We start from the raw sequence: 22437 nt of genomic DNA on the forward strand, positions 1-22437 counted from the left end.
GATAGAAATTGAACTGAAGGTGTGAAGACACAGGAAAATTCATAGCATGCCTGGATGCTCTCACTCAGGAGTTTTAAGTGGCTGTAGATCTTTGTAGTTTATGCCTCGGAGAGTTAAATTATAGTTGAATTAAAGACTCTGCTGCACAAACTCAGGTGATTCATGTGGGGAAGATTTAACGGATTAGCACCCTGTTCCCTCCTCTAGCTGGAGACTTCTTCCAGCAGGGTCATAACTTGGGCTGCATTCAGCCTCTCTGCAGTGCTGTGGTTATCACTCTGTCTTATTAATTGCTTGCACAATCAATTGCAGTTTGGATTAACTCTCGAGTCGATGAACTGTGCCACCAGGAATTAGACCTTCCATGTCTCCTGCACTCTTGCTTTGGTGATAGGAATAATGGGGGAAGACAGGCAGGTGGAAAAGGCAGTAGCCTCTGTCATGCCAGCTAAATCTTGCAGAGCCCACATGTTAGGGCCCTGAACCATCTTAGCATCTTCTTGCAGACTGAATGTGCTTTGAATTATGCACGTTGCCTCCTCCCTGCAGCAGGTCTGCCTTGACCTTCCTGGCTATGTCTGTGTGTAAATAGGCCCCTGTAAGGGGCTTCAGCCATGTAGGGTTACCCCAGGAATAGTCATCTGAGAATTGAAAAGCACTTTTGCTGCCTTGTTATGTTGCCTGATTTTCTTACTGAAGCCATAAGCTCAAGACTGTTGCTATAGGCAGGGATGCTGAGTGACAAAAGGGCTGTATTACCCACTTGAGGAAAAAATACGACACCTTGAGAAAGTGTAGAAGAAGCTGAGCCCCACAGAGATGTAAGTTCAGAAGCGGCTGAGCAGTGTATCAAAGGAAAGGAAATAAAAGGGAATGAGGGCATGAATAGACCTGTGTGTGATGATCTTGAGTGGCTTCACTGCCTGCAGTGGCAGAAGAAAGGGATGCTGTGGCTGCAGACAATCCCTTTTCGTGCCTGCTCAGGTTTCCCATGGAAGGACCTGTGCTGGCAATGGCAGGAGCCCTCTGCCTCTTCTGCAGGTCAGGAACAGGAAAGCAACAGGCTGAGAAGCTAACCGCTGGTAAATTGGTCCAGTGATTAAGTGCAAACATTGTTTAAAAACGGTGCTGGGTTTAGAGTCTGTTTTTTTTCTAGCTTCAGGTTATAGCCATTTGATCTTTGATACATTTGACTGCCGGGTACCTGAGCTCTGCTTCAATTCTTTCTCCTCAGAAAAGAAATTTTAGGAGCTGTCCACATAACCCCTCAGACCTGATGGGATAAATAGCTTGAGCCCCTGCAGTTGCTTGTTAAATGTGCTTTCAAATCCCCCAATCATTCTTGAGAATTTCTTGGAATCTTTTCTAAGTGTTCGAAGGTGTTTAGAGTGACAGATGTAGCGTTTCCATCACAGATGGTAAGTCTCGTGTGCAGAGAAAATCAAAGCTCCCTGTTTCTATCAATGCTCTTTAATTATGCACCTAATGACTACATTTGTCCAGGGCCACAGTTCTGTACCAAGAACTTACACTGAACTGATTATCTGCAAATCTGCCCTGCTAGAGATGTTTGTTTACTGCAGAGAGCCAGGGGATGATTTATCCCACTGCTGCCTTAAAATGCAAACACTTTTGCTAGGTGGCTCTGCTCAAACATGCAAGATGCCATTCTCCTCAGCCAGAAAGCCAGGCTTTCTAGCCCAGCTAATAGTCTGCAGTGACTTGCTCATGTCTTACCATGTGAAGACAGAGGCTGGGTTGCGCAGGTATGACATGTACCACACTTGCTCTATGGACACAGGAAAGAATTTAAGTAGGTTCATAAGTGCCAGGGGAACAGAGGGAGAAACAACACAGCAACTGGCACTGCTCTCACTTGGCTCCCCACGTTGGCTTTGTGAGGGGAGAAAAGCTGACAACAGTACATCCCTGAGGCTGCCCACCCGGAGCTAATCGCTACAGCTAGTCCCAAGGCTGTGCAGAACTGCCTCTGAGGGACACCAGTTTGTGAAAGTAGAAGAGCCAGCTTGCAATTCATTTATATCAGCAGCGAGACTTGGAGGAACAGTGCCTGGGGGAGAGTAAAGCTCTCTCTGTGCGTTCTTATATCATAATATTCGTACCTGAATGAATAGTTAGTCTTTTAGGTCTCTGATGCTGCAATTTTGCATCATGCTAAGGTGGCTTGCCCATAACTTCCAGATATTAGAGGTGCAGCAGGTGGTCATACTGGTGGTCATAATGCCTAACATCCTAGGGGTATCATGTTGAATAATCATAGAATCCCAGACTGGTTTGTGTTGGAAGGATCCTTAAAGCTCATCCAGTTCTGGCTCACTGCCATGGGCAGGGACACCTTCCACTAGACCAGGTTGCTCCAAGCCCCATCCAACCTGGCCTTGAGCACTGCCAGGGATGGGGCAGCCACAGCTTCTCTGGGCACCCTGTGCCAGCACCTCAGCACCCTCACAGGGAAGAATTTCTTCCTAATGTCTCATCTCAATCTCCCCTCTGTCAGGTTAAAGCCATTCCCCCTTGTCCTGTCCCTACAGGCCCTTGTCAAAAGCCCCTCGAGCTTTCTTTTCAGCCCCTTTAGGCACTGGAAGCTGCTATAAGGTCTCCCTTAAGGAGCCTTCTCTTCTCCAGGCTGAACAAGCCCTCTCTCAGCCTGGCTTCAGAGCAGAGCTGCTCCAGCCCTTGCAGCATCTCCATGGCCTCCTCTGGACTCGCTCCAACAGCTCCACATCCCTCTTGTGTTGTTGCCCCCAGAGCTGAGCACAGGAGTGTGTGTTGGGGGTCTCACCAGAGTGGAGCAGAGAGAGATAATCCCCTCCCTTGACCTGGTGGTGACGCTGCTGGGGATGCAGCCCTGGACATGGTTGGTTTCTGGGCTCAAGCGCACACTGCCAGGTCATGGGGAGCCTGTCATCAGCCAACACCCCCAAGTCCTTCTCCTCAGGGCTGATCTCAACCTGTTCTCTGCCCAACCTATACTTGAGCTAGGGATTGCCCCAACCCATGTGCAAGACCTTGTACTTGGCCTTGTTGAACTCTGTGAGGTTTGCACAGTCCCACCTCTCCAGCTTGTCCAAGTTCCTCTGGATCCCATTCTTTCCTTTCAGCATGTTGACTGCACCACACAGCTTGGTGTCACTGGCAAACTTGCTAAGGATGCACTTGATCCCACTGTCCATGTTGTTGACAAAGATGTTGAACAGATTGGGCTGGAGGCACTTCTTCTGTGTTATAGCTGAATGGCGTGAACTGTAGTCTGCAAAACCAGCATGGTTAATAATTTGGGTGTAACAGGTACATGTCACTGTGCTATGTGGACATACAGAAGAGCTTTCTGCAGCGCACATCCTTGGGAGGAGGAGGGAACCTCTGGGCTTAAGCATCATGGGATATAGACTAGAGACATGAAGGTACAGGAGGAAGTACGTTTAAGAAAGGTTCACACCATTAATTTTAAGTGTCTCTTAAGTGAGAGAAGGATCAATTTATACCTGTGGGTATCAGCACACTGGGGTGGTGGCAGAGATTGCACCCAGTGAAAGGGTTTAAAGGTATGTGAGTTGCCTTGGGTCCAAGACAACTGCCAATCTTCTGACAGTTGAAGTGACCCCAAAGATTTAAAACCAGCATGCAAATGAGAGTGAATTAAGAGACATTGGCAGTGCATATTTGCTCTAGTCATGTTACTTAAACTCAAGGTTACAGCAATGTAAAGAACCAAAGCACTGAGGCATTTAAAGAAAAGCAGTTCTTTAACAGCCTTTCTACCAGCATGAAAAGTTCAGGCAATAAACAAGAGGAACTACACATTCCCATTTGTGAAAAGAAGTTGGATATCATCAGGAGTAGTGAGGTTGGAAGACCAGGATAGCTGTAGTGCTCAGATACTGGCTGTAACCTCTGCAGGAACATTAAATTGGGCAGTTGCGGTGTGTATTTTGGGTACTTGCATTAGGCTGGGAGGAGCTCTTTTCATCAAAGATGCCATTAATACCCCAGGGTGGTATATTTCTAAAAGGCTAAGGTCTCTTTAATGCTGATGGTCACAGGGCTACATGCAGAATGTCTGGGAGGCAGTGGTCGAATGGATCAGAGTGAAGGCAGAAGACCTTTGTAGGTCACCAAGAGCATCCCCTTATATCCTTTAAGCAGAGGATATAAGCAGGGAATAACAAGTTTTGGAACACGTGCATTCTTCCACTCACACCATAATTGTAGACTTTCTAAAAAGAGGGAGGTCGTTTCCTAAGAACAAGATATGTTTTACATATCATAAAGAAAAGCCTGCGTTAGATATTACTCTGTTGGATAAGGCCACTTGGTTACTTCAGAAGACAGCAAAAAGCATTGCTGAAATGTGAATGATCAAACCCAGTTCCATCTCCTGATCCTAACTGAAATAGGTATGTCCAGGAATCAATCTCCCTTGCTTCCTTTCTGGAAGGGATAATTCTCAAAAGAAGATCATAATGAGAAAAACTGAAACATCAGAATACAAACAATGGTGGAAATCTCTTCATGAAATATTTCAAGCCCCTGCGATTCAGTAATGCTACAACCTCCTGCAGATTAAAAGAGAGAGCAGCCAACTGCATGTGAAACCAAATACGTGTATACATGTTCATGGGCATTCCCATAGATCAAATTGGAATGTGAGGATCTCAAATTTAATAGGAAATTCAGAAAACTGATGAAAGAGGTTAAAGACAGTGCTAAGCAGCCTAAACCTCTGTTTTAAATGGATACCTTAATTGCTGCATCCGAGGAGCAGATGAAACTTTAGCATTGGCACATGGACAGTCATAGATAAGGATGATAAATAAAATTATCAGTCCTGATACTAAATAACTAGATTTTTTTCTCGTGGTGGTGCTGTTGGAGTCACGATAGTTTAAAGATACAGGTAAAGCAGATTTCACAGGAAGTGATAAAATCTTGTTTTAGACTTGTTGTCAGCATGATCAAAACCATCCGTTAGTCTAAGCCTAATAAATATATTACCTCTCCCTGAAAGCTTTGCCTCAGAATTGTTCAGTAATTGTTTGTTCTGTGGTCAGAAAGCAGCAGAATAATGGTTTCGTGTCTCAACGTAGTAAAAACTACTTTGTCTTCTGTTCTTAATCAGGCAGGATGTTAAACAGCAACTACCGAAGTTAAACAGTTTGAAGTCTCAGGACTATGGTGCTTGTATCCCAAAGCATTGAAAGGCTTGCCTTAGGAGTTTTATGAACTGTTTGCCCTGATTTCTAGCAAGCCTTTGAGCATGAGGGCTGAGGGATGCCAGAGTTAATATTATGCCACAATTTAGAAGGGTAAATTGAATACACAGCAAATGACAGACCAATTAATCTAGCAACTCTCTGGAGGAGACATCATGTAAAAATAGAAGAGGATCCATAAGTAATTTTTAATTCATTAAAAATAATAGCAGAAGTATTGCTGTAGGTTTATGAATCAGTTTGCTCAGTTGAATCATGTCAACTCAGTAGATTCTGATTTCTGCAAAACAAGTGAAACCTGACCTCTTGCTGCGTATATTGGCAATCTGCAAATATCATGGTGGGCCCTTACTAGGTGGATCATATTCCAGTTAATGTGAGGGTGGTGAGGCACTGGAATGGGTTGCCCAAGGAAGTTGTGAATGCTCCATCCCTGGCGGAGTTCAAGGCCGGGTTGGGCAGAGCCTTGGGTGGCATGGTTTAGTGTGAGGTGTCCCTGCCCATGGCAGGGGGTTGGAACTGGGTGATCTTAAGGTCCTTTCCAACCCTAACTATTCTATAATTCTATGGTTAATCCACTGAATTGCAAAATGTAACTGTGAATGGAAAACTGCTGTTCAGAGGAGGGTATGTCTGTTTGCTCTCCACAAGAACTCATTCCAGGACTGGTTTAACCCTTCATCAGTTTAGGGTTTAGAAAAGAGATGATGTGCAAGTGTGGAAACGTACCCGAACATAGTAAACCTGCAGTGCAAGCAAGCTTCTAATCAGAAGAGTCCAATCGTTCACTGTGTAGACAACTTCAACTGTCATTAGACTTTTTCCTAAAAGAGAGATTAAAGTTGTTCGGGTTTTTCTTACTTATTAGTGTGTGCCTAGTTTATCCAGGGTAAAGAGGAGAGCTCTTCATTGTATGTGTTTATCTAGAGGAGAAGATAGTGCTGATGAAAGCCATCTCTGTAATGCAGCAGAGAGTAAGAACAGAGATGGGAGAGATACTCAGGATGGGCATGAATATATAATTGCATACTTTTTCCCCCCCTTTATTCATCTTTTTTTCTTAAAACAGAGAAATAACCACCCATGTAGACATGGTCGTGTTGGGGTCACTACTCCACTAAGGCTTCTAACCACGCTCAGTTAGCTCTCCAGGGGACTCAGCACAAGTGCAGCAAAGCTGTAAGTTTGCTGCAGATGATGATGGGTGAGGTTGCCTGTGCCATGCAGACACCGCTGCCAGAATTGCGTTCCTGGCCTTAAAAATCTGAGTAGTGAGGAATGTCTCACTCGTTTAAATGAGCAAAGGCTTCAACCTGAAGAGTTGGGTGAGCTCAGTTGGGAAAACAGTGGGGATCTGCTGAAGACTTGGGTTGAAGGGCAGTTCAGGGTGTCCATGCAGTGCAGTCGCTCTTCTGACAAAGCAGTTCATTTGTAGTGCTGTTTGCACTGACAGAATCCCGTTGTTTTTTTTCTCCCCCAGAACTTTAAAGTTCCTGTACAGATTTAACTTTGACGTTATGGGAAAGTGGTTCTTTCTTACGAACACAAGCTCTCAGCCTTGAAATCTCAAACCACCTTTGTAATCTCCATCCCTGCAATAAAAGTCTCTGGATAGCACAAACTGCAGAACACCCCTCTAGCTTTTATGAAATCAACCCTTAGGAAAAACTCATTAAAAATAAAAAAAGGCAGTTGGAAAAGAATGATTTTATTTTTAAGTATTTTGTGTTTTGCTATGTATTAAATTATATTTTGCTCTAATCTACTCCTGTATTTGCAAGCAGAGTCTAGAAGGCGATAATACCATGCAAAGAGCGCAGTGACCCAATACATTTACCAATACTTGTAGAAGCCAAATGAAACAAGATTGTTTTCAAGTCCATGCAAATAAATATGTATTTTAATAACAGTTAATGTCAGTTCATAAAGGGAAGCACACTAGGAGAGTTCTTTAAGAGAATATTACACTCTGGGTACAAAATCCTTTCCTAGAAAGTGATTGAAAAGAAATATGAACCCACAAAATCCCATCTCCAACACAGAAGAGTCTCAGTTCTATTTTGTTCTTCCTCCCTTAGGAAAGTGGAAAAGGCATTATTAAGGCGTATCAATCAATTTTGGTAGCACCTTTATTGCCTAATATTATCACACTGTGTACATACTGCAGATTTTTCCACATATTGTTTACCTAGTACCTCTTACCACTCCCTGCTTCCTCCGTGTGCAAGTTATCACACAAAAGTGCATGTCTTGAATAATGCATGTGCACAAGGAACTCAGCGATGCTTTGACATCACCCACCACTGGCAGAATCTGTGAGAAATGCAAAGAGAAAGCCCCCCTCGCTGGGTAACCTAACTCTGTAATGTTAGTCATAGTCAGTACTCCTCATTGGCTTTGCCTTCAAAATGTGCTGCGTAGAGGTGCACAAAGAATAAACTAGAAGTGTAACTAGGAATTAAAAACTGTGTACTTTATCTCAAATCTGCTGTCAGACTCTGGTTTTAGCTGGAGTTCAGAACTGGTTGGATCCTGGGCTTCATCTCCACTCACTACAGGCATAGAGACAAGTTTAAAGATACGAGCAGTTGTCCCAGGGCCTCTTTAGGCTCTTACCCTTACTGCTTACTTAGCCTGAAATAGTGAGTAGTGAATCAGTGCCGTCATGCAGGAAGGTGGGACTGCAAGGAAACGTGTATCTTCACTACCAGTCTCAGACAAGTGATGAGGGTGCTGAGGCCCTGGCACAGGGTGCCCAGAGAAGCTGTGGCTGCCCCATCCCTGGCAGTGTTCAAGGCCAGGCTGGATGGGGCTTGGAGCAACCTGGTCTAGTGGAAGGTGTCCCTGCCCATGGCAGGGGATTGCAACTGGATGGTCTTAAGGTCACTTCTCCACCCAAATCACCATCTGATTTGACAATTCTATGTAGACTCCTTGACAGTATCGTTTTTTTCTTCTTTTGTTAATCAGAACCAATTTTCCAATTTCCTTTCTGAATTTGTTCTTGATTCACTCATCATGCCTCTTCGATTTTGTATCAGTATTATTTCTAACTCCCATTCCTAATTCTTTCCTTCATATGCGCTTTCAAATCCATTTATAAATAGTCATGATAATGGTGATGTCACCAACAAAACTGTATGTTTGAAAAATGGAACTGGGGCAGCCCACATCTTCTGGCAATGAATAGGAACTGTTGACTGACTGTGACTGCTTCTGGAATGTACATTTTTTGGCTGGTACTGCTGAAACACTCAAACCATCTCATAACAGATCTCTTGCAAGTTCTAAGTGAGAAGATGATATAAATGGGGCCAGAATTAGCATTTCAGAGACCTGGGCTTTCTTAGTACGCTCAGTGTAGTATCTGCGCTAGCATTTTTGAGCAGAACTAGAGTGTGTTTTGACATGAGTTTCCTGACCATCCCTCCTCATTCTGCTTTTGCTTCCCACTATGGGGAAGTCTTGGACCACACGGGCTTTTCAGGGCAAACTAGAGACGTGCGCTGTATGCATTCTGTCTGCGAATGTGAGTTCAGCTCTACGGCACCAGACTAGAAATGAATGCATAGCAAGGACTTATCCATGTGGGTGTTGTGAATCGCACACAAATGTGGACCTCTAGTCTTCACACATCCCTCCTTACAGCTCCACTCCTCCTGGGCTGTGTTACCTGATAAGCCTTAGATGTCCCACATGACCACAGCAAGTGATTCCAAGGATCTGTCCACATGTTTGACATCTATAAGATGGGACTAACTTGTGTTTTTTCTTGAGGTCATTAGATTTACGAGTGACTTGTGCTGTGTGCTTACAGCAGTGATCACAGTGAGTTTAATAACCTCTTCCTTTTTGTGGCACCAGAAACTTCCTATTGCTGCTAATTAGTAACTAAGCTAAGGAATTAAACAAATGCACTGACAATGAATTTACTGAAATGTTTTGACAAACTAAAACTAATTAAATGGTTTTAATTTATTGACTGTTTTCTGCAACAAAAGGTTTTGTTTTGATCTTTTGCATTACTTTTTAAAATGCCCACAAGGCAAGTTGTTTTTCATTTAAACTTCACATAAATTTTGGATTGATGTAAACAGATTTAAAAATTGTAAGACCTAATTATATAACAGAAAGCTAGATCCAAAGTGTTTGATTTTTAGGTCAAATATGGCATTTTTTTTTTACTTCATCCAGAATATGCATTCTCTAGAGTTTTTCTTTGGGATTTTTCAGGTAAAATTGTAAATATTCTGGTCAGATGAAATTTCTCTGAAGTTTTCAGATCAATCATGAGCATGGGGGGAATCTGTTATTTCCCAAGCTATCCAACAAAACACTGAAAACAGGCAAAATAAGCTGAGAGTGAAATTTCTTCTAAAAGAAAAATCCTCATGTAACCTCAGTATTCAGCACAAGGCTCCTGTGCTTACACTACATCACTGGAGTGCAGCTTTGAATCCTAGAACAGCAGTCTTTGGCGCACTAATGCGTCATTAACGTGTCTGGCTTTGCCTCTGAGCTTGCAGAGCATCTCTGCTTGAGACCATGAGATGTGCATCCTCTGGGAAGGAGGGTTTGCAGCTTAATGAAGTCCTGGCTTGGGTGAGTGCCTGTCCTTAGGGAGCAGTCACCATAAAAAAACAGGTCTCATATGCAGATGTGTGGAATGTATTTGAGCACTTAAAACATCCCTCTTTATGCTGACTTGCGCTCAGTTAACAACATTAATGAAACCTTTTGGAACAGTTTGAAAATACTCCCAAATTAAGCAGTCTTTTTCTTATTTCTTTCTCTGTTGAGAAATCTTATGATTGCAGCTTGAAATGGTTAAATTTAGTAACTCCTTTCTACCCTGCAGCTATTTTCCATCATAGTCAAAAGTTGTGTGATACTCAACTGGTTTCTGGTTCCTGACTAGCTCCAGCAGGGTTCTCTTTGAGATACATCAGAGACCACAGGTCTTCAGCAGAAATTGCAAATGCAAGAATTTAACTTCCTCCAGAGCAACAAAAATCCCTGCTGTCAGAATCTCATTGATTTGTTTCAAGATCATTTATGAAAGCCGCACAGTAAGGATTCTGGACCTTCGTTTGTATGAGCTCACATGCAAGAGCTTATAGAAATAGTCTTGATGCCAGTCTCCGTTAGATATTTGGTATGCACCAGATTCTTTATTTCCTTGTGATTTTTAGACGTCCAATAAGCAAGGTCCTACACCTGGGTCGGAGCAATCCCAGGCACAGCTACAGGTTGGGCAGAGAAGAGATTCAGAGCAGTCCTGCAGAGAAGGACTTGGGGGTGTTGGTTGATGAGAAAATGAACATGAGCGGGCTTCAGTGTGCCCTTGCAGCCCAGAAAGCCAACCGTATCCTGGGCTGCATCAAAAGGAGCGTGACCAGCAGGTCGAAGGAGGTGATCCTGCCCCTCTACTCTGCTCTTGTGAGACCTCACCTGGAGTATTGTGTGCAGTTCTGGTGTCCTCAACATAAGAAGGACATGGAACTGTTGGCACAAGTCCAGAGAAGGGCCACGAGATTGATCAGGGGGCTGGAGCACCTCCCGTATGAAGATAGGCTGAGAAAGTTGGGGCTGTTCAGCCTGGAGAAGAGAAGGCTGCGTGGAGACCTCAGAGCAGCCTTCCAGGATCTGAAGGGGGCGTATAGGGATGCTGGGGAGGGACTCTTCATTAGAGACTGTAGTGATAGGACAAGGGGTAACGGGTTAAAACTGAAACAGGGGAAGTTTAGATTGGATATAAGGAGGAAATTCTTTCCTATAAGGGTGGTGAGGCACTGGAATGGGTTGCCCAGGGAGGTTGTGAATGCTCCATCCCTGGCAGTGTTCAGGACCAGGTTGGATGAGGCCTTGGGTGGCATGGTTTAGTGTGAGGTGTCCCTGCCCATGGCCAGGGGGGTTGGAACTGGATGGTCTTAAGGTCCTTTCCAACCCTAACTATTCTATGATTCTGTGAATGTAGAAAGCTGCCTAGTTCTGGAAACCACAATTCCCCAACCTGCCAACAGGAATGGGCACACTGATTAATTAACTCAAGGTTTGATGCCATAGAGTGTCTGTTCCAATAGAAACAGGCCAGTCACTTCAGATTCCAGAAGGAAAGCAATAATATAATATGTAGCAATATTGAAGAAAGTAGACTAATTTTTGCCTGTGACCCTGTGAAAGCTTTAGTGATGGAGGATGTGAAGTAGGATGGCCTCTGTTTTCAAGGCTTCAATTATTTACAAGTTCAGTGACAGGAACGAAATATTAAGGAATAAATCCACATATGCTAAGAGCACATGAACAAAGCACACTTCTGTTGCAGATATTCCTTTGCTCATTATTTAGTGAAATTCAGGCAATCCCATTGGGGTGAGTTTCCAGTCCTCTGTAGGAAAGGCAGCAAACTGCAGTAGTTCCATTTTGCATGTAGATTTTCCTATAAAACAAAAACGTTAATTCCTCAGCAAACTCAATAACACTGCTTCTAAGAAGAAATAAGTATTTCCCAGGGCAAAGGCTCTACCTTTATGGTCCTGGAGGTGATAGCAGCAGCTCTGATGGGAGCAACCAACCCATAGAGAGCCCCTTCTCCCTCAGAGGCTGACTTCTCCCTCCTGTGGTTGTATTTTGCTGCTGCAGCGGTCTGGCTGCGTGGTCTTCTTGGACCTCATTATTGTGGATCTGGTGTGTTTATGGAGAAGAAACCCCAACCCTTCCCCTGGCACCTTTCCCTTCTGGGTGTCAAAGCACACTGAAGGGTTGTGTAATTTGCTTCGCAGTGTATCTCCCTTTGGGAACATATTATTACATCTAATCTAGCAGCGCGGTGGGTGTTCGGGGTTCATGCTGAGCAGAATGCTTGCATACATTCCCTCGCTGAGATTTCACACTAACATGACAGCCTTTCCAAGAATAGCTCTGGGAACACGGTGGTGGTTTAAAGTTTTGGTTTGGGGGGGTTTTGCTGCTGCTGTTTCAATTTGCAGACTTTTCCCAAATTTTTAAAAGAAAGCATCTCCTGTATCATTACCCGCCGTGAATGAAGAGTGAATGCGTTAGGTCAATACATGGCACTTAAATTCCTGGTATATTGTGCTACAGCTGGCAGTTCAGAAAACTTCAATGTAGGTTTTCCTATTAGAGAGGATTTAATAGCAGTTTCTCAGTGTAATCACCAGTATCTGATATCACTAAATCCACGGAGGGTAAATCTACAGTGAGTACCATCTCACTGCAGCCCTTTTCAAACTGTCTCTATTAAAAATGTGGAACCTGAGCATCAACTTTTGTCCAAGGACATGGAAAATGCTTATTTCCTTGGTCTTCCCAAAGCAACTCTGAGGATCTTCCTCCCGAGCATGTGGCCCCTCTATAGGAGTTGGAAACTCACTTTAGCAGGCTTGACTCCCAGAGCACGTTTTCTTTTTAGTGATATAATTAGACTTTTGTCCTATAAATGGAAAAACCTGGAAATGCATTTAAAAACCTCTTGAAAGCATTGTGTCAATCTTTACCAGTGCACGCACAGAGAAATCCCAAAGTGAATGTGCATCTATTACAGGGCTGGAAATAAACTCATCTATTTTTCTGCATTTCCCTCTAGGTGGAATGCCACTTTGAGAGGGAGGAGAAAGAGCAACAAAATGACATATTTGCAGCAGTATGTGACAGAAGATACATCAAGATGAATGCCTGCCTTTTTGTGGTGAGCGAATCTCTTCTGTCAGACTCCTGTAAGGGTTTGCTCATGTGTGCAGCACTGTCTCTGACTTCTCACCTGGTATTAAATGCATCCTAATTCTGTCAGCTGCAGCTGTATGGGCAGTGGAAATGAAATCTGGGGATCTTTTGCATAGCACAAGAGCAGCTACAGCCTGAGTCACAGGCAGTGGTCTGACTCAGCCTGGTTACAGCTATTTTCTTTGCTGAGCAGGTTTCAGATGCTGTTGACATGCAAGAGGCAGCAGATGCTGAGCCCTTGCAGATGGGATAAATTCAGTATCACCTGCCTGTGCTGGGGTCCCTCCAATGGGTTAGCAGGGCTGGCTGTGGGTTAGGGCCATGTGAGCATCCCCTGAGTTCCCTTTTCACCCTTAGCCTCATAGTCCTTTGTCCTCCTGCTCACATCCCCAGGAGACGCCCGGGGAGCATCTTGGTGCTGTTCCGCAGGTGGGACCACAAAGCTTCCCTTGCACACCCCATCCTCTCTATCGAGTTATGTCCCATGGGTGGGCAGCAGGGAAACAGCACGGGCAAGGTCACAGGTGCTGGGGTGAAAGGAGCTGGCCTCTCCATGCCAGCACTGTTGCATTTTAACCATACTTTTTGAGATAAACTTTCTGCTGTTGTCCTTAGGGAGGGAGTGTTTCCTGATATAGGCGTGATGTAATGTTCCTTTTTTCACTTCGGGAAGAAAACAGGCATTGCAGTCTGTAGCTCAGTAATGTCTGTGCAGTTAGATAACTCACTGCAGCTGCGTGTGGGAGCACACTACAATGTCAGTCCTGGAGTAACTCATTTTCCAAGCACAGCAGCACTGGGGAGGAAACTCCCTGGCACTGGGCTGACCTTGGATAGGGGAAGCAGCCAAGAGACAGTGCCCTGCTGGAGGCTGCTTTGCCTGCTGTTTGCCATCTGGGAGTGATAGCTGATCCAGGCAAAGCCTCTCCCCAAATCATGCTTAGAGCTGAGCATCATGGCCCTGGCTCCCTGCGATGCCTTGTCTCACATAGCTCATTCCTCTTGCCTTTGGCTCCTGAGCCAGAAGCTGCAGCAGGAGGGAGCTGCTGTCCCTCTGTGGGGCATTTCAGACGTTTCCCAAGGATGAAGGAGGTGCATCACAGTTCCCCTTTCCACCTCTGTGCAAGCCTGAGGTGCACAAGACATGGACTCGAAACAACACGCCTATGGGCAAGCTTGCCCTGTCCTCTGGCCCCACCAGATCCCACTGGCAAGAGCCAGCAAGCAGCAGGGACAGCCCACTAACAGGTCCCCTGCTGCGGATGCTTAGCTCTTGCTCTCCGCCTGCAGGGATAACCGGGGGGGGGGGGGGGGGGGGGGAGAAAAAAATGTGCAAAGAGCTAGGGAATGTGAAGAAAGGGGAAATGTATGTCCATGGCAATTGCCAGCAACTACCATTTCTGCTTCCTGGAGTGGCTGCTCGGTGCTGGAAGCTTGGCTGTGCTGTCTACAGAGCACGGGGCGCATGCATCCGTCAGCCTGACTCCATGGCCAGAGGCTGTGTTTAGTGGTGGTTTTGTTTTCTGGCAGGGCTTTTAAAGCACAGTAGCTTTCTGTACTCTGTGTTGCTCTTATTAAATGCCAGCCAATGTCCTGTAAATAAGGTGACAGTCAGTTCTCGTAATTACTAACATCTCTACCTTTCTATCTCTATCTAAACCTGGCTCTTAGGGAGGGCTTAGCCTTTGGTTGCAAAGGTCCACCCCAGGTTCACTCTCGGGGATCCTTTGAGCTTGGCCAAGGCTTCTCCTTCTCTTCTGAATCTCTCAAGAAAATATTCCCCACCATCAGCCTCCTGACTAAGCTCAGGCTTCCTGCCTTGGGCCCCCCAGATCTCCCCTCTAAGCTTTTTGTGTGCTTGAGGATATTCCCATGAGAAGTGAAGCACCTTGGCTGGGTCAAAGAAGCGTAACAGGGAGGGAAAGGGCAGGCACAGGAAAGCACTTCATCAAAAGGAGCCTGCCCTGAGAGGTGGTGGAGGAAAAGATGGAAGTGGATTACAGCAGAGAAACATGGTGCAGCTTGGGGAATAAGGAAGGAGGCATGACGAGAAGGAGCTGTAACCATGGCAGAGCCGTGGGCACTGCAAATGCCTGATCCTCATAACTGGCTGGACTGAGTGCTTTCACCTGCTCTGAACAAGTGGATACTTTAGCTTGTAAAATGGTAAACATATAGAATATGTAGGCTTAGGAAAGAAGCAGAGGGTCTACCTCTTTGATCCCCCTCAGAAAGCTAGGGCCAGCCCTTGAATAACTGCCAGGCTCAGCTAGCTTCCACAGAGCCTGTAGATTGTGCTGTTGTGTAGTTAATGGTGCTCTAGCATCATCTTATTTTTGTGTCCTGGCTCTTAACAACTATCCAGAACAATGTAGGAGCAAAGCACAGCACCTTTATTTCCCCAGCTCCATTCTTGCTCCCTTGCTCATCGTACATCCTTGCATGAAAAGCTTCTGCACTAGAACAAAGGACTTGTGTGAAAGCAAGGGGAGGGCAGGAACTCGGTATCTCAAAGGCAGATGGTGTCAGCCTCTTTTCAGTGGTGCCTAGTGACAGGCCATAAACTAAACCACAGTAAGTTCCACCTCAACATGAGGAAGAAGTTCTTCACGTTGAGGGTGGCAGAGCACTGGAGCAGGCTGCCCAGGGGAGTCGTGGACTTTCTTTGGAGCCATCTGAAACCTGCCTTGGTGCATCCCTGTGTAACCTGCTGTAGGTGGCTTTGCCTTGGCAGAGGGGTTGGAATAGATGATCTCCAGAGGTCCCTTCCAACCCTAACCGTTCTGTGATCCTGTGACTCCCCAGCCCACTGTCTGCTCTCTATGCAGCCCCCGCTGTCTGCTTTGCTTTAATGCCCGCGCAGTAGCTGGGACCATATACGCTCAGTTATTCCATGTGCTTTCCTCTGCAGCTCCCTCTGATGGGGCACGCCATCAAAAGCCGGTCTGCGAAGGCACTGAGAGCTTGCTTTCGTTTTGCAGTGCCCTGCCGGGGGAAAGCATGCCTTGAATACACACGTGTGACTGTGCCAGGCTGTGCAGCTCCAACGACAGCCGCAGGGTGAAGGAGAGGCTCGAGTCAGTGCGCGAACACTGCCTTGACTGTTGATTTTGTCATTTCCAGGGAGCAGGATGGGGCCCCGGCGTGCCTGTCGCTGTGCAGACGCGAGGTGAGAGGAGTGTCTGCTGCTAATGGAGACACCCCCCGCCCCCCAGGCAGAGGAAGACTGAGAGAGTGGCAAATGGGATGTTCAGTGCAGACAGGCATCCCGGTGGTAGGAAGGACTTGGTTAGAAAGGGATTGGTTTCATGAAAACTGAAAGAACACACAGGGAAAAACCCAGGAGGTGCTGGGCTGCATCCCCAGAGTCGAGGGAGGGGATTCTTCTCCCTCTGCTGTGCTTTGGTGAGACCCCCACCTTGCAGTCCTGTGCCCAGCTCTGGGGGCAACAACACAAGAGTGATGTGGAGCTGTTGGAGCGAGTCCAGAGGAGGCCATGGAGATGCTCCGAGGGCTGGAGCAGCTCTGCTATGGAGACAGGCTGAGACACCCAACCCTTCCCTTTTGCAGGGCTTTTCTGTTTTTCTCCATGTAGCTAGAACAGACAGGAGCTCAGCTGCTCCTGTAGCCTGTTTGCCTCCATTTTGGGACTTTCAACTCAAAATAGCCTGTCCCAATCCTAGGTAATAGGCAGAGGCCACCTATCTTTCAGGGAAGAGTTTTACCAGCATTTATTCTTTAAAGCAGCATGCTGCTCTGGTGCAATTTTGTGATGCAGAAAATCAGAGCCAAAAGGGCACATAAACAAATGTGTGTTAGGAGTGGCTGGGGGCGATGGGGCAAGCTTGGGTAATTTTTATAGATGAAGGACAAGCATTCCCTGCTCAACATGCAACCCGCTGCAGTGCAGAGGGCCAGCACAAAACCTACACATCATGTCAGCCCCTCTTTAAAGTTCATTTGTTGTGGAAATGGTCCTTGTGATGGTTCTCTGAGCAAGGACGAATATTAGACTTTATGCAGAGCATTGCTTGCAGGAGGCCCAGCTTAGAAAAATTAAACACTGGGTTTCTTTATGAGCCTCCTCAGTGCAATCTTTTCACTCCCCTCGTAAGAATTATTTGTATAGTTTTATTTTAAGTAAGAGAAATTTCATTCTCCCTCTCTTCCCCCTTCCCTCCTTCCTTAACACCGTTTCTCCAGTTTGCCAACACTAAGAAAGGGATAAATCCTTTGAAAGCCCCACTAGGATTCTCTCCTCAGGCAGACGATGCCTTCTCTTGGCTGACTGAAGAACTCGGGACACGGAAGGTTTTGCCACAATAATATCTGGTTTCTGGGTGCAGCCTTGAGGAAATCATTCTATTTCTTTCATATGGCAAAAGCTCCAGGTAAGTGCATCTTGTTTTGCTGGACACTATGCCCCCTCCTCCCACTCTGATTTGTGATTCTCCTCACACCATAGCAGCGAGTGCTTCTCCAGGCTTACCCCTCAAAAGCCCTTTTATTATTACAGTCTGTTGAAAGGGGCAAGGGGGCACTGCTGGGAACTGACCTTTGATAAGTATTGATTAAAATAGGGCATGTGATGATATTGGCTCACACAAACCCATAACTCCTCCCCCAAAGAGTTTTCTAGTCTTAAAGGGATGCTAAAACCTCAAGCCTTCAAAGAAGGTCTCCCTGTGCATGTCCATGAATCCTGGGTACCTAAATCATTAGGTTCCTGTGAAGATCTCTGCCCATGGTCTTCACTATTGTCTACATGCAACTGTTAAATGGAGCTTTGCAGGAGTGAGGGAAGCGTGGAGATTGCAGTAACTCGATGAGCAAAGAGGAAGTGAGCATCAGTGCAAAGAGCCTGGGCTCGCTCACAGCTTCCAGCATCACCGTCTGTGTCTGCCAGGCAAGAGGAAGCCAGACAGAGCAGTGGTGGTGCCTCTCACCTTTTGAAAAAGCAAGGAAGGATCTTTAATTATGAAAGAGTAACCAGGAGCCACTTGGGCTGGGACTCACAGGGGACCTTCACTGCAAGGAGCTAGGTGCATTTGATAATGAATTATTCCTGAAGAGGAATCAAAGTAACGGATTCCGGTAAGGCTGTTTTCCAGGGATTAAGTCAGATCTAATTAGTTGTGTAATTAATTGCCTGATTACCTAACTAGTTAACTGTTAGTGACCTTTTTTAGCTGGTGGTGACAAATGCTTTACAGACTGCAGCTTCAGAACCCTGAGTTCTTAGCAATGAAGATGATTGCTAAGAAGTTTAGCAATGAAGGTGATGCTGCCCCATGATGCTATGTGATACATGGAGGGTTACCTATAGCAACAAGGAGAGAGGCCAAATTGTGATCATGTATGTTGTGATTTGGCTGCCATTCAAGCACCTTTTGAGGTCTTTGAGCAATGATGAGGCTGTTTTGAGTGCAGGTTGCCTGTTTCCTCCCTGATTTCATATGACATCCACAGACAAGCCTCCTCACAGAAGCAGATCTCTTCTGCTGACACTGATGAACATCCAAACCGGACTAGCACCTACAACAGGGCAGTCAAAACGGGAGGTTTCTTTTGAGGATCTGAGAATAAAGAAGCTTGTCTGGTTAGTATGAGCGACATCAAAATCAGGACCAAAGGCACTAATGAGCTGGTGCCTTCATAAACAGTATGGTGTAGGACAGGCACTGAAGCTGAGCATGAAATACAGTGGTGTTAAATGCCTGGGAAGATGTTCTGTAGGCAGAGTGTTGCCATGAGGTAAACAACACCTTGTTGTTTAGAGCACAGACACCTTGAAAGCTTTTTCGGTGACTAATGAGTCAGTTGGGACTCAGGTGGAGTCATGCAAAAAGGTGCCACCGACCATGGGAGGGAGGAAAATGATGCTAATAGTGGTGGTGTGGGCAGCAGTGAAGGAAGAGAGAACAAGTAGTCCTGGAGAAAGGTAATGTTGTGTAGCAGGAGAAGTGGAAGCTGCTGGGAGAACAAAGCCAAACCTTGGTTAATTTGTTGTGGTGGGAAAAGCACTGCCGTGGATAGGCCACCTCTGCTAACCAAGTGCAGCTCAACCCAATTTTTGCCTAGTCCAGACAAGCTAGCTCTCCTAAGGAAGTGTTTCTGTAGTGCAGTAACACAGCCCAGGTAGAGCAAGGGGAAAATACACTGTTTCTGGTGTCCTTGCTAATTTGGTGTCTTGGCACTGCCTCATGCCATGTAGATACAAGCAGAGACCCCACGGTGAAGTGAATCACAGAATCCTTGATATGGGTCCAGGAGCTTGTGGGAGTCATTTAAAGGCTGCCCTAATTTTGCTGTGCTTTTCTAACTTTTGATGGCCCCACTTTATCCAGATTGTGTTTCCTTCCTCCCCCAGAGCACTTAGGGATGCTTTATGACATCTGTAGGACAAGGCAAAGATGCAGCTGGCAATGTAGGAAAGAAAGCTCAGAATCACCTGTGTAAAATTAAGGTATCTTTCCCCCAGCAAAGCCCAGGGAATGTGCAGGGGCAGAATGAGGTGAGGGGTCTGTTTGTTTCACCCTGATTTATTGAAATCAGCTCACTCAAAGAGTCACTATTGCAAAGCAGAATGTTTTAAACTTGGGAAAGGGTCAGTTATCCTCACAGTAGTCACTCAAACAACCGAGGTGGGACACAAACTGGAAGGCAGTGTAAGGAGACGTGCACCCCAGTACACAGAGAGCAATAAGCAGATTCTGACCTTCCAGCTGCTGGTTTCTGAAGGAGTATTTCTAAGGGCCATGAATTCTGTTCATACCTGACTGCAGGTAAAAGCAGAGCACTTCTAAGCATAGGCAGCATGAACCATCGTCATGGAAAGGACCAAACTTGTAAAGCTGAAGCAATGAGGAGGCAAGTATACGGATATCCAAGGGACTTATGTTTGTCCTGATAGCATAGGCAGGAAAAGAAGAGGAAACTGGGAGCATTTAAAGCTAATTTGGCATTTATAGCTCACAAGTAATACACAGAATTGCAATGTAGAGGTGACTGGTGCTGGTGCAGTGTGGCTCCTGGGTGGCCCCTTCTCTGGAGACAGCATATACATGCTGTTTGTATCAGTCTTTTGCTTTTTTTTCTTTAACACAGTTCTTTAGCAATGGAATAAAACCCCATGACTTGAACTTCCTTTTAAGTTTATTTCTCCATAGGATTTTCCCATGCAAATTTCTATTGCTTGTTACCTGGGAGCTATAGAATGATAGAATGTTTAGTGTAAGAGACCTTCAAGCTCATCCAGTTCCAACCCCCTGCCATGGGCAGGGACACCTTCCACTTGACCAGGTTGCTCCAAGCCCCTGCCCTTGAACACTTTCAGCCAGAATAAATAATATATAATGCAGCATTTTAGCTCTGGATATTTGGATGACTCAACAAAAAAGCACATACTGCTCAATCCTGCCCTGCAGTCCTCCACCTACTCAGAAATACAGCACGTTCCCATCTGTGCACTGCTCTCATTGTGATTTTGCTGTTGTTCTATTGTTCCTGTTCTATATTAGTGTGGATACAACTTTGTGCCAGTGTCCAGGCACGTGTAAAACAGACCCAGGTAACACATGGCAAACTTGCCACGAGAGAGAAGAAAGGAAATGCAGCATTTTAGTTACAACAAGGGTAAGTTAAGCACTCACCTGGGATGCTTCCATGTACCTGGAAACATATCCTTGTTTCAAGCAGCATAATTTCTCTTGGAAAACCAATGCTTTGCAAATGGTATTCAATGGACATGGGGGTGGGGGGGAGTTGAGGGGCCAAGGGTCCTCTGCAGTTTCTTAAGGCTTGAAATCCATCCCTGAGTACTTTCATCCCTAATTAAAGGTCACCTACTGGTTTGGGAACAACTGTTAATGAAGAGTTTAATTATCCAGATGACAGCTGTAAAATCCTACTCCTGGGCTTGAATATTTTAAAGCAACAAGGCTCAGATTTTCTAATGTATGCTTATACCCAAGTACTTAGACCAAAAGCTCACTGTGGAGAAGCGTGTGTATGTGTAATTCACATCTGCATACACAATGAGAGATTACACTCTGCCCAGATATTACAGAGGCACATCTGTAAGGAGGTTTGTCTGTGCTTACTTGACAATTTAACCAGACCCACCTTTCTTTTCTGTTCTTTCATTTGGGGAGGGGGAAGAATGGTTAAATTGTTCCTCAAGGATGATTCATTTCACATTACTAACTCTTCTTAACAACAAAGCTGTATAAATTAAATGTAAGATTATCTGCTGTGTCCTCAGTGGAATGATTAGGAGGGAATCTACAGGAAAGAAATGAGGTCAGATGATCTGAAGACTTTCTAAATGGGATGCAAAGCCTCTTCTCGCATTCTTAACAAGCTCAAATGTAGACCTGCCTTTTAATGAGTAAACCCTACTTGGCATATCTGTGCAACCCCCAGAGTAATGCTGTAACGAAAACGGTGCATGGTTACTTCCTCTACTGGGCCAAGTTTTTGTTCTGTTGATGCTTTTGACCAGCTGCTCCTATTACCTTTACCTGTGGTGGCAATTGTTGTGATACGACCTTTAGTCCCACAAGCCGAAGTGGCCCCATTTGTCACTTCCTATCAGGACACCAGATACATGTGTCACGTACGGGTTCTCCACCAGGTGCATGGCTGAAAGAGTGATGCTACTATCAAGATGAAGTAGTTGTTTATGATGTCCTCACTGCCAGCACAGTCTCTTTCTGTCACTCTGTTATTCGTACCATAGGGGCAAAGACATTTGTAACTCAACTGGGCGTTTTCTGGGGGTTTGTGGAGATGAAATACAAGTGCCATATAAGGGTAGGGAGGAAAACCTGAAGGTATTTCAAGGCCAGGCTGGAAAGCTGTGCAACCTAGTCTAGTGGAAGGTGTCCCTGTCTATGGCAAGGGGGTTGGAACTAGATGGTCTTAAGGTCTTTTCCAGCCCAAATTGTTCTTTCTATGATAGGTACTACAGTGTTGTTGACTGTCAGATGCTCTTTGAAGCACGCTAGCAATGGGCTCCAACTTAGAACAACTCTGATTTTTTTTTGTCATGAGTCAGAGCTAGGCTTTGACTCTGTTTCCTTGTTATGGGTGGCCTCTCTCTCCCACACACAATGTGTACACACAGACACACACTTATTTGTTTGAACAGAACACTCAAAAAAACAGAGCTCCAAGCCCTGGCTAGAAAACAGATGGAAAGAAAATTACAGTGCATCATATAAAAAGAGCCATTTATATACATTAAAAAAGGAGAAAAATGCCTATCAAAGTTCTGTCAATGATTTATGCCTTACTTCATAAGAAATGTGAATAATAGAAGAGATTGGCTAAAACAAAGATCAGTGTTGCTAAGTTACCTGTTTAAGAGGTTGCAAACATCCCTTTCTGTGTTTTGTTAACTCTCGAGGAGCATTTTCTTTGCAGAGTCTCATCATTCGAGTTTCATCCGTAGGTCACA

The 22437-nt window shown here is 45.3% G+C and overlaps 1 long non-coding RNA gene across 5 annotated transcripts in view; it reads left to right on the forward strand.

Moving 5' to 3' along the window:
- The window catches only part of LOC134157256 (uncharacterized), a 69734-nt gene that overhangs the window by 38964 nt on the left and 8333 nt on the right, over positions 1-22437 (forward strand). For 3 of the 5 annotated variants that reach the window (XR_009962248.1, XR_009962246.1, XR_009962247.1), the window contains exons 2-4: positions 12841-12942; positions 17181-17368; positions 20498-20612. This is a non-coding gene — a long non-coding RNA (uncharacterized LOC134157256). Of the gene's footprint in view, positions 1-12840; positions 12943-17180; positions 17369-20497; positions 20617-21130; positions 21440-22437 lie in introns of those variants that run through there. The other 2 variants (XR_009962245.1, XR_009962244.1) reach the window with 2 other exon arrangements.

This window comes from Pezoporus occidentalis, unplaced genomic scaffold (assembly GCF_034315485.1).
Source record: "Pezoporus occidentalis ecotype Australia unplaced genomic scaffold, CSIRO_AGI_Poc_V1 ctg93, whole genome shotgun sequence".
Taxonomy (NCBI): Eukaryota; Metazoa; Chordata; class Aves; order Psittaciformes; family Psittacidae; genus Pezoporus; species Pezoporus occidentalis.